This window comes from Xenopus laevis, chromosome 4S (assembly GCF_017654675.1).
Source record: "Xenopus laevis strain J_2021 chromosome 4S, Xenopus_laevis_v10.1, whole genome shotgun sequence".
NCBI classification, from domain to species: Eukaryota; Metazoa; Chordata; class Amphibia; order Anura; family Pipidae; genus Xenopus; species Xenopus laevis.
Genome location: NC_054378.1, coordinates 42,996,258 through 43,011,452, shown reverse-complemented (window position 1 = coordinate 43,011,452; position 15,195 = coordinate 42,996,258). Strand labels below are relative to the sequence as shown.

General features: G+C 41.4%; 1 long non-coding RNA gene across 1 annotated transcript in view; it reads left to right on the top strand.

Annotated features, from left to right (window-relative positions):
• Nucleotides 1-15,195, top strand: part of LOC121393246 — a 69,458-nt gene that overhangs the window by 13,857 nt on the left and 40,406 nt on the right. Inside the window, exon 2 of the long non-coding RNA XR_005960894.1 lies at nt 10,001-10,073. This is a non-coding gene — a long non-coding RNA (uncharacterized LOC121393246). The remainder of the gene's footprint in view (nt 1-10,000; nt 10,074-15,195) is intronic.

Here is a 15,195-nt window from a genome sequence, read left to right as displayed (position 1 = left end):
AATTTACCCTAATATGTGTCTTTAGTGCACCTATGCTGCCAATAACTCTGATTTGAAGCTGCATCTGACAATCTTGTAACTGTCTCTTTGTAGTTCAACTACAGCTACAATCTGCAAGTTGCAAAGCCCTGCTCTAAAGTATTACTGATTCCAGCTTGTCTCACTGGAGATATAACTATACACACTTTAAACATTAAAACATGATTTAGTACAAATACAATGTCAGGGGAAATAGAAGTTATCGTCAAACTGCACATGGATGCTTTTTAGAACTGGGTTGGCATGTCAGCCTCTGGCTTCAGTTTCAATGCAAGCTGTTCCCAATGTACAAATCCGCAAATTGGGGATGTAACTAAAAATGACTCTGACAAAAACCTAAGACCAAAGGGCACATCCCCAATCCATCAACTTTATGGTAAGATCCACCCCCTTGAGGTAAAGGATTTTGGTTGTGTCCCTACCTGGGAAACTTCATTATGTTGAGCTGGCAGACTGATTGTCAGTAGCTGATGGGAGATAAATCCTATTCGCTTTACTGCCTTCTCTTGCAAACATTCAGTTTCTCCCACAGTCAGTACCAGGGCATGATGGGAAAGTGTTTAGCCAATCAGGAAGGTGTCCTTAGACATATGGTGGATGGAGCTTCATAGTCAATACCAGGACACTAGGAAAGAGAGACTAACCAGTAAATAAGTTGGGCTAAACCACTATCTAAAATAAGAAGGGGGGCAGTTAATCTTTGAGTGCAGAAGTTTCATAATCATTGCAAACATAATTCATGTTGCTGGTTTCATTGTTAGCCTGATAGGTACAGGTATGGGGCCTGTTATCCAGAATGCTTGGGACCTGGGACTTTCCAGATAACAGATAACACTTTCCATAATTTAGATCTTTGTACCCTAAATTACTAAAACATCATGTAAATATTAAATAATCCCAACAGCCTAGTTTTGCTTCCTATAAGGATGAATTATATCTTATTTTCAATCAAGGCAATGTCTTAGTATTACAGAGAAAAAGGAAAATCATTTAAAATGTTTGAATTATTTGGATAAAATGATGGAATGGCCTTCTGTAATAGTGTTTTCTGGATATCGGGTTTCCTGATAACTGATCCCATATCTGTAGTTATTACATGCTGATAGCTAATCCCACTCTGGATAAGCTCAATTATGTAATGTGCTTAATTTGTTTTATTTGTTGTTTATAAAAACCAAACCACCAACATGGATTTGTGTTGCTTAGTTGTTATCAAGTTCAAGGTACTGTTTTATTATTACAGAGAAAATAGAAATTATTTTTAAAAATTCAAACTGACGGTTTAAGAATGAACTCTAAAGCTGATGGTCTTCCCATTAAAACAACTGGAATCCCATACCTGAACTATGAATTGGTGTAATTTACTCAATCCAATGGGAAGCTTGTGAATTGTTTTTTAATTAAATTTTTTTAAAAATATTTTAAGATGTTGGGGTAAAAAAATAAGAAAAGATTCTGGTGATCAAGTAAATATATATAAACTCAAATACAGCCATTATAATCATATAGAAGCAGAAGGAAAAAATAATAATACAACAACAACATATTTTAGTATGTGTACTTTTTTATTAGTATATTGCATTAGTGCATTAGATAAATTATCTTGTGAGATTCGGTCCTATAAGATACTGTATTTTTACTTTAAGTTCATATTATCATATTTAAGTTTCCTTATCTTAAAATGAGCACAAGCTTTCTCTTTTTTCTGCAATAATCTCCATAGATCTTAAATTCTCACTCACATTATACCAATCATCTACATTTATAATAATCTTTTGTTTAGTTAGTGGATCTGAGATTTCTCTTGAGGTATGTGTGCCATATATAGTGAATAAAGTACCCCCTTATTGTAAAATAAAAGGATATTATAAGTCACTGAGGAGTTCCATAACCATTCGGCCGAGTGCTTTTACACAGGTCATGGAATTCCAAGGTTACTTCTAATATCCACATATTTTCCAAAAAGGGGTACTTTATTTATTATAATACACGAGTTTTAGTGAGTCAATTACATCACTATTCACCGTTTATAACTGATTACATCACTAGTCACCATTTATAAGGATATCATTTACAGGATATTCATGGCTTTTGTAACACAAATATAACTGATAGTATTGTTTCACCCTGTGCCTGCATAGTTGTGATATTACTCCTTTAACCTGTGCCAAAAGTCACCCTTTCACAGTTTTCCCAAATATTGAAATATGATCCTTTTTCTCTTAAACACCTTCAACATAAGTCTGTGGTGCCATATATATATATATAAATGTGTGTGAAATAAAAAGTAAGATACTCTGACTGTATAACTATTAATAAACAGAGCCCCTGGTCAGATCTCCAACACAGAATACATATAACATTTCCAGTTCATTTCTAAAGTATTGCTCCCTACCTTAATAATACAACAGCAGCATGTTTGCTATAAATTAAATGCAAGCAGTGGCATTACTGCCGGGGAAAGAAACCATGGCTGCAGGGAACCCACAGACAGAGTAAGAAAAAACCTGCGCCCCCTTACAGGCAACGATCATCATTTGGACCCCCACCCATAGCCATTAATCCCTGTTCCAGACCCCGTTTCTTGTTACAGACTATCCATTTGCATATCTAGGGCTAAAGCTGGAGAAGAGAAGGCAAAGTTATACCAGAAGTAAGGCAGCAACATCTCTGCTGAGCTCACCTTGTACCTAAATCAGTGGCCAACATGGTTGGCCAACTTTGGATGATCAGTTCTAGTGATCATTTTAAACATCTCCACTGGTTTATAAACCTCACAAATTTACAGATTTCAACAACCTGGACTGGCTCAAAAGAATCATCTTTTCTAAAGGTGTGCAGTTTTGGGGGCAAATTCACTAAGCCGCGAAGCGCCGAACGCTAGCGTTAATTCGCTAGCGTTTGGCATTTTCGCTACTGCGCAAATTCACTAACGAACGCTGGCGTAGTTTCGCTAGTGTTACTTCCCAACCTTACGCCAGGCGAATTTTCACTAGCGACGAAACTACACAAATTCACTAACTTGCGCAGTGTACTGAACGCTACCTTTTACGCTAGACTTTCTTCGCCACCTCAGACCTGGCGAAGCGCAATAGAGTAGATAGGGATTGTTTAAAAAAAAGTCAATTTTTTTTCTAAGTCCCAAAAAAACGCTGGCGTGTTTTCTACATGATGGCTGATAGGCTGAAAAAGATCGCAAAATTTTTTGGGGCTCCCCTTGCTCCCCCCTACATTTCCTGACTCATGGCAACTTACCTAGATAGTGGGCACATGTGTAGGGCAAAATAAAATTTTTATTTGCTGATTTGAAGGTTTTCTAGGCATTTGTAGTGCAGATACGTGTTCCTCCATTGAAATTTGAATTTCGCGCCGTATGCAAATTAGCCTTCGCTAGCGTAACTTCGCTTTATATAGCGAATCAACGCTAGTGCAACTTCGCAACCTTATGCTACCCCTGTGCGCAACTTCGGATTTTAGTGAATTTGCGGAGCCCTGGCGAAACTACGCCTGGCGAAGTGCATCTTAGTGAACTTGCTAGTCTGTGTCTTGGAGCAGATTGTGGGCAAGGTTTTTGGTCAGGGAACCATGATGCCTGATCATCTGGATATACATGATACAGGTATGGGATCCGTTGTCCAGAAACCCATTATCCAGAAAGCTCAGAATTATGGAAAGTCAGTCTCCCATAGTTTTATCCAAAATAATCCAAATTAATCCAAATTTTAAAAATGCTTTAATTTTCTCTGTAATTATTAAACAGTACCTGATACTTGTTTTTTTAAAACTTCAGTTTTATTTGCAATATTTGAGAAAGAGAAATAGACATGCAATAACATATATGACAGCAGAGTGTTATGCTTTCTCGCAGGTAGTTACACAGAAATTTGCCAAACACAAAAGGCTAGTGATAACCCCTGCACGTTTAACAGGGTTATCCCCGCTACACTAGCCTGTGTTGCTATTATTGGGAGAGCTGCCGACCCCTCCAGCCAACACTGGGCAATTATCACCAGGAGAGAACCTTAGGGGAAATAGGGATTTTTTTGCTTCTCGCAGGTAGTTGACATCACGATCCGATAAGTATAATTGCATATAAAACCAACATCAAACAAGTAAACACGTCAGCTATCAATTACAGAACAGAAAAAATGGGAAAGAAAAAGCACAATGTGTTATTATACCCTCAAGAGTCTATTAAGGTTGGGTATAAGTATCCATAAAAGTGAACCAGTCACCCCAGATTTCAAGATGCAAATCCAAAGTGTTATCTCTCTCTGCCGCCCCTCTCTCCAAGTTACCTCTAAGGTTAATTTGGGCTATGCATTCCAGCAACGTAGGAGTCGTAGCAGTCTTCCAGTATTTGGCTATGAGGGTGGTAGTGGAGTTGAAAACATGAAACATCAATTTCCTAGTGCTCTTGGCTATTCGTATCAGGTAGATTTGTAGCAGGGCCACTTCCGGGACCATAGGAAGATGCTGTTTGAGCAGTTGAGAGAGCAATTGAAAGATGTGTTGCCAAAAGGTCGAGATTATGTGGCAGTTCCACCACATATGCAGTAAGGTGCCCTCTTGTCCGCACCCTCTCCAGCAATTTTTAGGGTAAGTCGATACAATTCTTGCCAGCTTGTCTGGGGTGAGATGCCACCTATAAATCAGCTTGATATGGGCCTCTCTGTGATTGGTGCATTTGGTTGCTCCTTGTGGTGCAGTCAGTACATTCCGCCATTGCTGTATAGTATAAGTTTTTTGGAGGTCCTGCTCCCATCTGATCATATATGGCAACTTATTATCTAGGTTTTGGGCCAACACTTGCATATAATATTCTGAAATAAGTCGTTTCCCATGCCACGCTTTGTTGCATAGGTATTCCATATTAGTTTTGAGTCGACTCTTTTTATAGTCCTTATTTTGGGAAAGGAGCCAGTGTGTAATTTGAAGGTAAGTATAGTTATCTCGCGGAGTTAAAGAATATTTGTCAGATAGTCTCTGAAATGATTCTAGGGAATTAGAAAAATACAAGTCTTGGAGTTGTACGATTCCAGCTTCCAGCCAAGATGATATCCGAATCTGTGGAATAAGTTTAGGTAAAGCTGAAAGTGGAAACAACGGAGAGGGGAATGACCCAAAATGAAGTCTGGTAGCCATATGGTGCCATATTTGTAAGGTATACCTGGAGGTGGCCAGGAGTAGGTTGATGGAGGGCCTAGAAGTTTTGTTGAGCCAGAAATATTGTGTAAGCTGGTGGTTGTCCGCATAACCCGATTCCAGATCGACCTATTTTTTGTGTCCTGATGGGGCATGCATTCGGATAGCCGATTTCAGTACCGTAGCAGTGTGATAAGCCTTAATGTTAGTTATACCAAGACCCCCGGAGGTCCTAGGGTACTGGGTGATTTGGAATTTAATCCTGGGATGTTTGTCTTGCCATATGAACCTATTAATCGTTCGTTGCAAGGTTTGGAGGTATGTGGGGGGCAGAGAGATTTGAAGTGTTCTGAATAGGTATAAAATCTGAGGGAGAAGATCCATTTTGGTTGCCACTATGCGGCCAAGCCATGAGATATGTTCAGTGCGCCACTTAGTACAGTCCTGGATTACCTTGTGCAACAGTGGTTGGTAGTTCAACTTGTAAATATCATCAGGATTTTTTGGCAGCTTAACCCCTAAATAGGTAACATAAGAATCACGCCATTCAAGTTAATTGATTGTTTGAGAGCATCCAAGGTGGGCTGTGGAATGTTTAAGGGTAGTGCTTGTGTCTTAGAAGTATTTATTTTGTACCAGGAGACCTGTTGGAACATTTGAAGGCAGCGCAGAACATTTGGAATGGTTACTGTTGGGTTGGTTAATGCCAATGAAATATCGTCGGCAAAGAGTCCAATTTTGTGGGCCCCTGCTTGGGTAACTAGGCCATTAATATCTGGGTTTAATCTGATTACATGGGCCAGTGGTTCAACCATAAGAGCAAATATAAGAGTGGGCACCCCTGGCGAGTGCCGTTGGTGATGTGGAAGGCGTCCGAGAGGGTCCACGAAATATGAACTTTGGCAGATGGTGTAGAATAGAGGGGCTGAATGCAAAATGTTTGAGAGTCTCTCGCATATATAACCAGTGGACCCTGTCGAACGCCTTCTCAGCATCCAAAGAAAGAAGGACTGTGGGTTGTTTGGTCTGTTTGATTATGTGCGATAAAGATTGAAACCTTCTGGTGTTGTCTGATCCCTGTCTCCCCAGAATAAAACCCACCTGGTCATTATCGATTAAGGATGGAAGTACATTAGCAAGTCTGGATGCTAGAATCTTGGCATAAAGTTTCAGGTCAGTATTCAATAGGGCGATAATTTTGGCATAAGTCTGGAGATTTGCCTGGTTTCGGGATCGTCACTATGTGGGCCAAGAGAAACTGAGGTTTAATGTAAGGCGGACATCTTTGACATATTTGACATATTGACATATCGTGTGGGTTGGGATTCTGAGGGGTCGTTTTATAAATTATATAATTTAGAATAATAGGAAGCAAAGTGGTCAGCTATATTCTTAGGGTCCGTTAATTTGGCCTGGGGGGTCGAAATAGAAGCTATCCGTGCCTTAGCTTGTCTATGTTTTAATTGTGAGACTAGGAGTTTATTAGCCTTATTGCCTGTAGTGTAGTAGTATCGTTTCAATAATTTCAATCTATGTTGTGTTTTGGCAAATGAAAGATCATTTAGCTTGGTTCTAGTCTCAGACAGCTGTTGTTGGACTTCGGGGATAGGTTGAGTCAGAAATTGACGTTGCAAGTCGTGAAGTTGCTGCTCTAGTAGGATTTGTAGATTGGTACCCTGGGATCTATATCTTTTGGCTAAGGAGATTATTTCACCCCGAATAACCGCTTTATGTGCCAACCATAGGTTTTGGGGGTCCATATCAGGCTGTGCATTCTCTTGGAAGTATTGCTTAATTTTTATCTTCTATCGTTTGTTTAAAGTCTGCCTTATTATGTAACGATTCGTTAAGTCTCCAGGAACTAATACCCCGTTTATTGTAGTCTGGCCAAAGCTCCACACACACAGGGGCATGATCTGACCAGGTTCTGAGGCCTATCCAGGTTTTGGAAATTTGTGCTGTCGTTTGGGGATCTGCTAGAATAAGATCTATTCTCGTGTGGGTGGCGTGTCTAGGGGAATAATAGGTAAATTCCCGGTCTCCCGGGTGTTTAGCTCTCCAAACATCTATAAGGGCTTGATAGTGCAGGGTTTCTCTAAACTTTTTCGCCTGGGTATAGGAAGATGTGGGAGTCGAGAATGTGGCGGTCCTAAGGACATCTATGGTGGGGTCTGGTGTTGCATTAAAATCCCCTGCAACTATACACCTGCCCTTTTTGTGCTGCGCTAGTTTCGTTAGAGTGGCTGATAGAAAACGGACTTGGTGGTCATTCGGGGCATAAATGTTAATTATCGTGAAATCAGTGTTACCCAGTCTACATTGTAATAGCAAATATCGGCCCGAGGGGTCGACGACCACCTTAGACACCCGCGATGGCACTTTAGCGCTTATGAGGATGGAAACTCCTTTGGTTTTGTTAGGTGAGTAGGCATGAAAGCTGTGAGGAAATTTCTTATTGAGGAATGATGGTGGTTTAAGTTTGCAAAAATGCGTTTCTTGATAAAACAAAACATCAGCTCTCACGCGAAAGGCATCGTGTAATGCCTGGTTACATTTGTGAGGGGAGTTCAATCCGCTGGCATTTAAAGAGTAGAAGCGTACCAGTGTCGAGGTAGCCGCCTATGCCCCTGGGTAATGTCAAACAGCAAAGAATAAGTACATTTTACAAACACATCGTGAGAAATAGTGAGTGATAGCTGAACAAAACAAAGTAAACTAGACTTAAACTTCAAATAACCATGGCAATGAAAAATACTTTTGCCTAACTGTTGCTGGTTGTAGGTGGTATCCATAGGAGGGACCACCGAAAGTGACTCCTCGATCCTTGTCGTAGGAGTCTTGGGGGTGGCTAACGTAGAATGAATAATAGGGTAACATAACCAAGAGATCTATTGAGAACCCATTTCTGGATTGTATTACCAGGTATCATCGTTGAGAAGACAGGACAGTGATCCATACTCGTATTAGCCATTAGGAATAGTGTTCCATATTTTAGAGACTTTGCTGGGTGTGGGGTGAGGTGAGTCTCTCCTGGTGCGGCGTTGTTCCGCAGGCGGGATAGGGATGTTCCATCGAGCAAGCACCTTCTTTGCTTCGTCGTGGGACGAAAGTGTAGTCGGTGTCCCATTGCGGAGAATTATAAGTTTCACCGGGTACCCCAACGGTAAGGTATACTGTGTTGGCGGAAGTAAAACTGTAATCTCCTGGAATGCCTTGCATTTCAAAGCGTGGCTTTGGAAAGATCTGAGTAGACCTCAATCTGTTGATAAGGTGGCGGCCAGTTCTCCTTTTGTCTGGCAGAGGCCAATAATTTATCCTTGGTTTGGAAAAACAGAGTCTCACAATAACATCCCTGGGATTCTATGTATGCGGTCTATAGAGAGTACCAATGCATGAGCGTCTGGCATTATTGCCTAGAGTAGGCCTGTAAAGTAAGTCTCTAGGTCAGTAGCCTGAACTGCCTCCGGTACACCGCTCAGTCGCAAGTTATTCTACGTGATCTGTCTTCGAGGTCATTTACCTTGTCTCAGAGTGCGTCGGCTTCAGTTTGCACTGTTGTACAGGATTCCACGAGATCATTGTGGGCCTCGGCAAACTCTCCCAACTTTTCCTCTATGTGGGCTGTACGCTCGCCAATATCGTGGATTTCTCTTCTGAGATCCGTCGCCAGTTGTTTCAGGTCTCCCTGGAGTGTTGTTCTTAACTCCATCAGCATCTCTTTTATTTCTTGTGCTGAAGCAGGAGCCGCATCGACCTCCGAGGAGGGCATGGCCATCTGCGTAGGCGAAGGATCTCACGGCCTCTGTTCCAAAATGGCGGGGGTGAGCCCCGTGGAGGAGAATGTGATCGCTGTGCAAAGTAAGCGGTAACCTTTTTGGTTTCCTTTTTTGGGTTCTTTTTCTGTCCCATGAATGAACGCTTCAAGTCCACGGGTTTTGCTCACCCCTGTGCTAATGTGCCTGTCGTAGCTAGCAGGAGATGGTCTCGGTTAGTCGGAGCACATTTAATCTGCGTCCATCTTGTGAGCTGTCAAGCTCCGCCCCCCCACAGTACCTGATACTTGATCCAAACTTAGATATAATTAATCCTTATTGGAAGCAAAACCAGCCTTATTGGGTGTATTTAATGTTTATATGATTTTCTAGTATACTTGAGTATTGTCCAATATGGAGGACTGGTGGGTAAAGAGCCAATTTAAAGAGACAAAAATAATTGGCTGGTGGTGAGGGCCAGTAATGGTGACTGTCAAAGTAAGGGGCTGATTGGAGAAGGACAGAAATGGGGGGGGGGTGGTGGTGAGGACCAAAGATAGGGCTGAAAGAAAGGGTCAGATGTAGCTTATCATAAATGGGGGAGCAATGGTGCCTAAGTTAGGGGTTGATGGAGAGGGTCAGAAATAGTTGCTAATGGAAATGGTAGACCTAGGCTATGGCAAAATTTAGGGGCAATAAAAATGGGGGAGGGGGTTATTGGGGAGGGCTTAATGTAGGGATTAGAGGTGAAGGCCATAGACTGATGAAGAGATCAGCATTTAGAGACCCAGAGTTAGGGGGCAATGGTGAGGGCCAAGAATAGGAGCAGATGGAGATGGCTAAAAATGAGGGACAAGTGGTGAGGGCAATGAATAAGGGGCCAATGGAGGGGACAGAAATTGGCAATCAGTGGTGAGGGTCAGAGTTCCTCAGAAAATTATAATAGAGCTGAGGGCTAGAAGACCAGGGGTGCTGGTAAGGACCTCACCCTCAAAAGCTATTAACTATATGTGAGAATTTGTCATTTTGTTTATCTGCAGGTTTGACCTTTTTTTATCTTTCAGAACTGGACCTGAAAATGTGAGAATGCAAGAGTTATTGGAGTGGATATATACGCTGGATTGCTTTCTACCATATGTAAGCAGCAATAGTCTAGGGAACTATTTACCTAATAGATAGTATTATGCAGTGCACTGGTATATCTACTGTATGTATCTACTGTATGTGTGTTTTGTAACAAATAAGCATCCTGAAGTTATCCAGAAAGTAAAATAGTTGAACCAAATGTATTTTATTGAAGCCTGTATTAGCCTTCTGAAGAGGGTGCAAAAATTATATCAGTTGTGCAAGTTTCTGCTTGAAGTTGTAGTTGAACTACAAGGAAGCACGCATAATGAAAAGAAAAGTACAGCAGTGCAGCACACACTGGGTGTAATTGTGAAAAATGTAATGTTAACATTGAGTGAGTGTGCACAAACATGAACCAAAATTATCCTGTACCAACCCTGTGAGTAGAAAAAAGAAAAACATTGTCACTGCCTCTGTTAAGATGAGGTGTCCCTTTTATATTCCCTTGCATAGAGTCCATGCAGCCCAGGTAGCTGTGTTGATCCTGGGTGCCATGTACTGAGGTTATGGTTCTTATTTCCTCCTTCAATTCTATCATTGAAGCAAGCTATACAGATTTCTAGTGTCTGGGGCCCTAGCTTACTATAATGCAAACCTGGCAACCCCTTATTTGCTAGTGCATATGGGCCAGGTAAGGTTAATACTAAGACTAGTAGTGTAGGGTAGATCTATTCACAGGGCCTGTTTTAGATGTTTAGAATGGTTTAATGCCAGCATATGGCCACTAGATACATTAGTTTTAGTATGAACGGGCATAGATACCATCTCAAAAGAATTCTGAAATTGATCTCTTGTGTTTTGGTTGCTAAATTCATCTTACAGTATGTGTTAATATAAAAGGCTTCTGCCAGGCTGCTTCAGAGAATGATGTCCCTAGCTTTTTTTCCCAGTTCACAGCATAAGTAGGTTTGAGATTAAACCTTAAAGCATTTATAATTGTAGTTTAATTGAAACTATGAGTGTTGGAGGGCTAGAATCTATTACCAGGGTCTCAAATTGTGTCACTGGGTCTTGTGTTACTTTCCCTCTGAGAGTCCTGTGGTACCAGAGAGTTTACATCATTCACATAAGTCCCTGCCCCACAGGGAGAGCTTACAATCTAAGGATCCTATCACATTCATACCTAGAAGGGTCAATTGTAGCATGTGGGTTGTATAAAGGAGTGATTGGAATCAATGTGGATGATGGAGTGATTGTTATTTATGAACTGCTGAGTTGCGTACTAGGTGAAGATGCACAGAATGCTAAGTTGTTTAACTCATTGCATGTTGGGAGGGACACCCTGATTGATAAAGCCTGGCTTTTACCCCTCAATAGAGCAGTGATACCCCTCATCCTTCATGCTCCGAGCAAACAGGCACTACTGTCTGTCTTCCGTAATGAGGTATGCCTTCTTCCCCACATTACAGTCGAGCGAGGCTATCAGACGGGACAGTAGCGAAGAGCTTAGCTTCTGCTTGTCAGTGGTTTCTAGAGAGTTTACATCATTCACATAAGTCCCTACCCGACGAGGAGAGTTTACAATCTAAGGATCCTATCACATTCATTTTTAAAGGATTTTTTACTTTACAAGGTATGAAATCATTAAAAAAAATCCTATCTTCCATTCTTCAGACGTTCCATCGTGATTATTTTCTCATGTGGTCTGGCTTCCTCTTCTTATTTCTATAGCGCCGTCACATTTTACGCAGTGCATTACACAGATTATACGTCAGTCTCAATCTGTCCCTGCCCCACAGGAGTTTACAATCTGAGCTTCCTATCATGTTCATTTACAGTAAGGTCAGTTATATGTTAATCATATGGCTCTCACACACACACACACTACGCATTGGTTTCCAGAGAGTTTGCATCATTCACATCAGTCCCTGCCCCACAGGGAGAGCTTACAATCTAAGGATCCTATCACATTCATACATAGTAGGGTCAGTTGTAGCATGTTGTTTGTATAAAGGAGTGATTGGAATCAATGTGGATTATTGAGTAATTGTTTTTTATGAACTTCTGAGTTGCATACTAGTGAAGGTGCACAGAATGCTAAGTTATTTAACTATTGCATGTTGGGAGGGACACCCTGATTGATAAAGCCTGGCTTTACCCCTCAATAGAGCAGTGATACCCTCATCCTTCATACTCCGAGGGAACAGGCACTACTGTCTGTCTTCCGTAATGAGGTATGCCTTCTTCCCCACATTACAGTCGAGCGAGGCTATCAGACGGGACAATAGGCGAAGAGCTTAGCTTCTGGGCTTGTCAGTGGTTTCCAGAGAGTTTACATCATTCACATAAGTCCCTGCCCCACGAGAGAGCTTACAATCTAAGGATCCTATCACATTCATTTTTAAAGGATTTTTTACCTTTCAAGGTATGAAATCATTAAAAAAAAATCCTATCTTCCGTTCTTCAGACGTTCCATCGTGATTATTTTCTCAATGTGGTCTGGCTTCCTCTTCTTATTTCTATTAGCGCGTCACATTTTACGCAGTGCATTACACAGATTATACGTCATTCACATCAGTCCCTACCCACAGGCAGAATCTTACAATCTAAGATTCCTATCACATTCATACATAGTAGGGTCAGTTGTAGCATGTTGTTTTGTATAATGGAGTGATTGGAATCAATGTGGTTGATTGAGTAATTGTTTTTATGAACTTCTGAAATGCGTACTAGTGAAGGTGCACAGAATGCTCAGCTGTTTAACTCATTGCATGTTGGGAGGGACACCCTGATTGATAAAGCCTGGCTTTACCCCTCAATAGAGCAGTGATACCCCTCATCCTTCATGCTCCGAGCAAACAGGCACTACTGTCTGTCTTCCGTAATGAGGTATGCCTTCTTCCCCACATTACAGTCGAGCGAGGCTATCAGACGGGACAGTAGCGAAGAGCTTAGCTTTCTGGCTTGTCAGTGGTTTCAAGAGAGTTTACATCATTCACATTAGTCCCCTGCCCCACAGGGAGAGCTTACAATCTAAGGATCCTATCACATTCATACTAGAAGGGTCAGTTCTAGCATGTGGGTTGTATAAAGGAGTGATTAGAATCATGTGGATGATGGAGTGATTGTTTTTTATGAACTGCTGAGTTGCGTACTAGGTGAAGATGCACAGAATGCTAAGTTGTTTAACTCATTGCATGTTGGGAGGGACACCCTGATTGATAAAGCCTAGCTTTACCCCTCAATAGAGCAGTGATACCCCTCATCCTTCATACTCCGAGTGAACAGGCACTACAGTCTGTCTTCCGTAATGAGGTATGCCTTCTTCCCCCACATTACAGTCGAGCGAGGCTATCAGACGGGACAGTAGCGAAGAGCTTAGCTTCTGGCTTGTCAGTGGTTTCTAGAGAGTTTACATTATTCACATAAGTTCCAACCCAAACGAGGAGAGCTTACAATCTAAGGATCCTATCACATTCAGTTTTGCAGGATTTTTTTACTTTACAGGTATGAAATCATTAAAAAAAAAATCCTACCTTTCGTTCTTTCAGACGTTCCATCGTGATTATATACTCATGTGGTCTGGCTTCCTCTTCTTATTTCTATACGCGCCGTCACATTTTACGCAGTGCATTACACAGATTATACATCAGTCTCATCTGTCCCTGCCCCACGGGAGCTTACAATCTGGAGATTCCTCTCATGTTCATTCACAGTAAAGTCAGTTATATGGTTAATCATATGGCTCTCACACACATACTACGCATTGGTTTCCAGAGAGTTTACATCATTCACATAAGTCCTGCCCCACGAGGAGAGCTTACAATCTAAGGATCCTAATCACATTCATTTTTAAAGGATTTTTTACCTTACAAGGTATGAAATCATTAAAAAAAAATCCTATCTTCCATTCTTCAGATGTTCGATCGTGATTATTTTCTCTCATGTGGTCTGGCTTCCTCTTCTTATTTCTATAGCGCGTCACATTTTACGCAGTGCATTACACAGATAATACATCAGTCTCATCTGTCCCTGCCCCACGGGAGCTTACAATCTGAGCTTCCTATCATGTTCATTCACAGTAAGGTCAGTTATATACCTCTTATTGGCTCTTCACACACACACTACGCATTGGTTTCCAGATTTACATCATTCACATCAGTCCCTGCCCTACAGGAGCAGCTTACAATCTAAGGATCCTATCACATTCATACATAGTAGGGTCAATTGTAGCATGTTGTTTGTATAATGGAGTGATTGGGAATCAATGTGGATGATTGAGTAATTTTTTTTTTTTCAATAACTTCTGAGTTCGCGTACTAAGTGAGGTGCACAGAACTGCTCGCCGATGTTTAAACTCATTGCAATGTATGGGAGGGATACCACTGATTGATTAAGCCTGGCTTTCCCATCATAGAGCAGTTGATACCTCTCATCTTATACTCCAGAGCAACAGGCATACTGGCTTGTCTTCCGTAATGAAGGTATTTCCTTCTTCACCCACTTACAGAGTCAGGGCGAGGCTAATAAGACGGGACAGTACGAAGAGATATTAGCTATCTGGGCTTGTCAGTGGGTTTCAAGAGAGCTTTTACATTCATTCACATTAGTCACCTGCCCAAGGGAGGCTTACCAAATCTCAAGAGATCCTAATCACATTACATACATAGAAGGGTCAGGTTTGTAGATGTGGGTTGTATAAGGAGTGATAAGAATCAATGTGGAATGATGCAGTGATTGTTTTTTTTTTGTTGAACATTGATGAGTTGCGCTAGAGAGTGAAAGATGCACAGAATGCTAAGTTGTTTAATCATTTGCAATGTTGGGAGGGACACCCTGATTTGATAAAGCTGGCTTTCCCCTCAATATAAGAGCAGTTTGATTACCCCTCATCCTTCATACTCGAGCAAACAGGCACTACTGTCTGTCTTTCAACGTAAATGAGGATATAGCATTCTTCCGCCACTACAGCTTCGAGCAAAGAGGCTATTCCAGACGGACATTGCCGAAGAGCTTAGCTTCTGGCTTTGGTCAGTGGTTTCAGAGAGTTTTACATCATTCACATAAGTTCCCTGCCCACCGAGGAAGAGACTTACAATCTAAGGAATCCTATCACATTCATACCTTGAGGGTCATTTGTAGCATGTTGGGTTGTATAAAGGGTGATTAGAATCAATATCTCTCTCTTTTT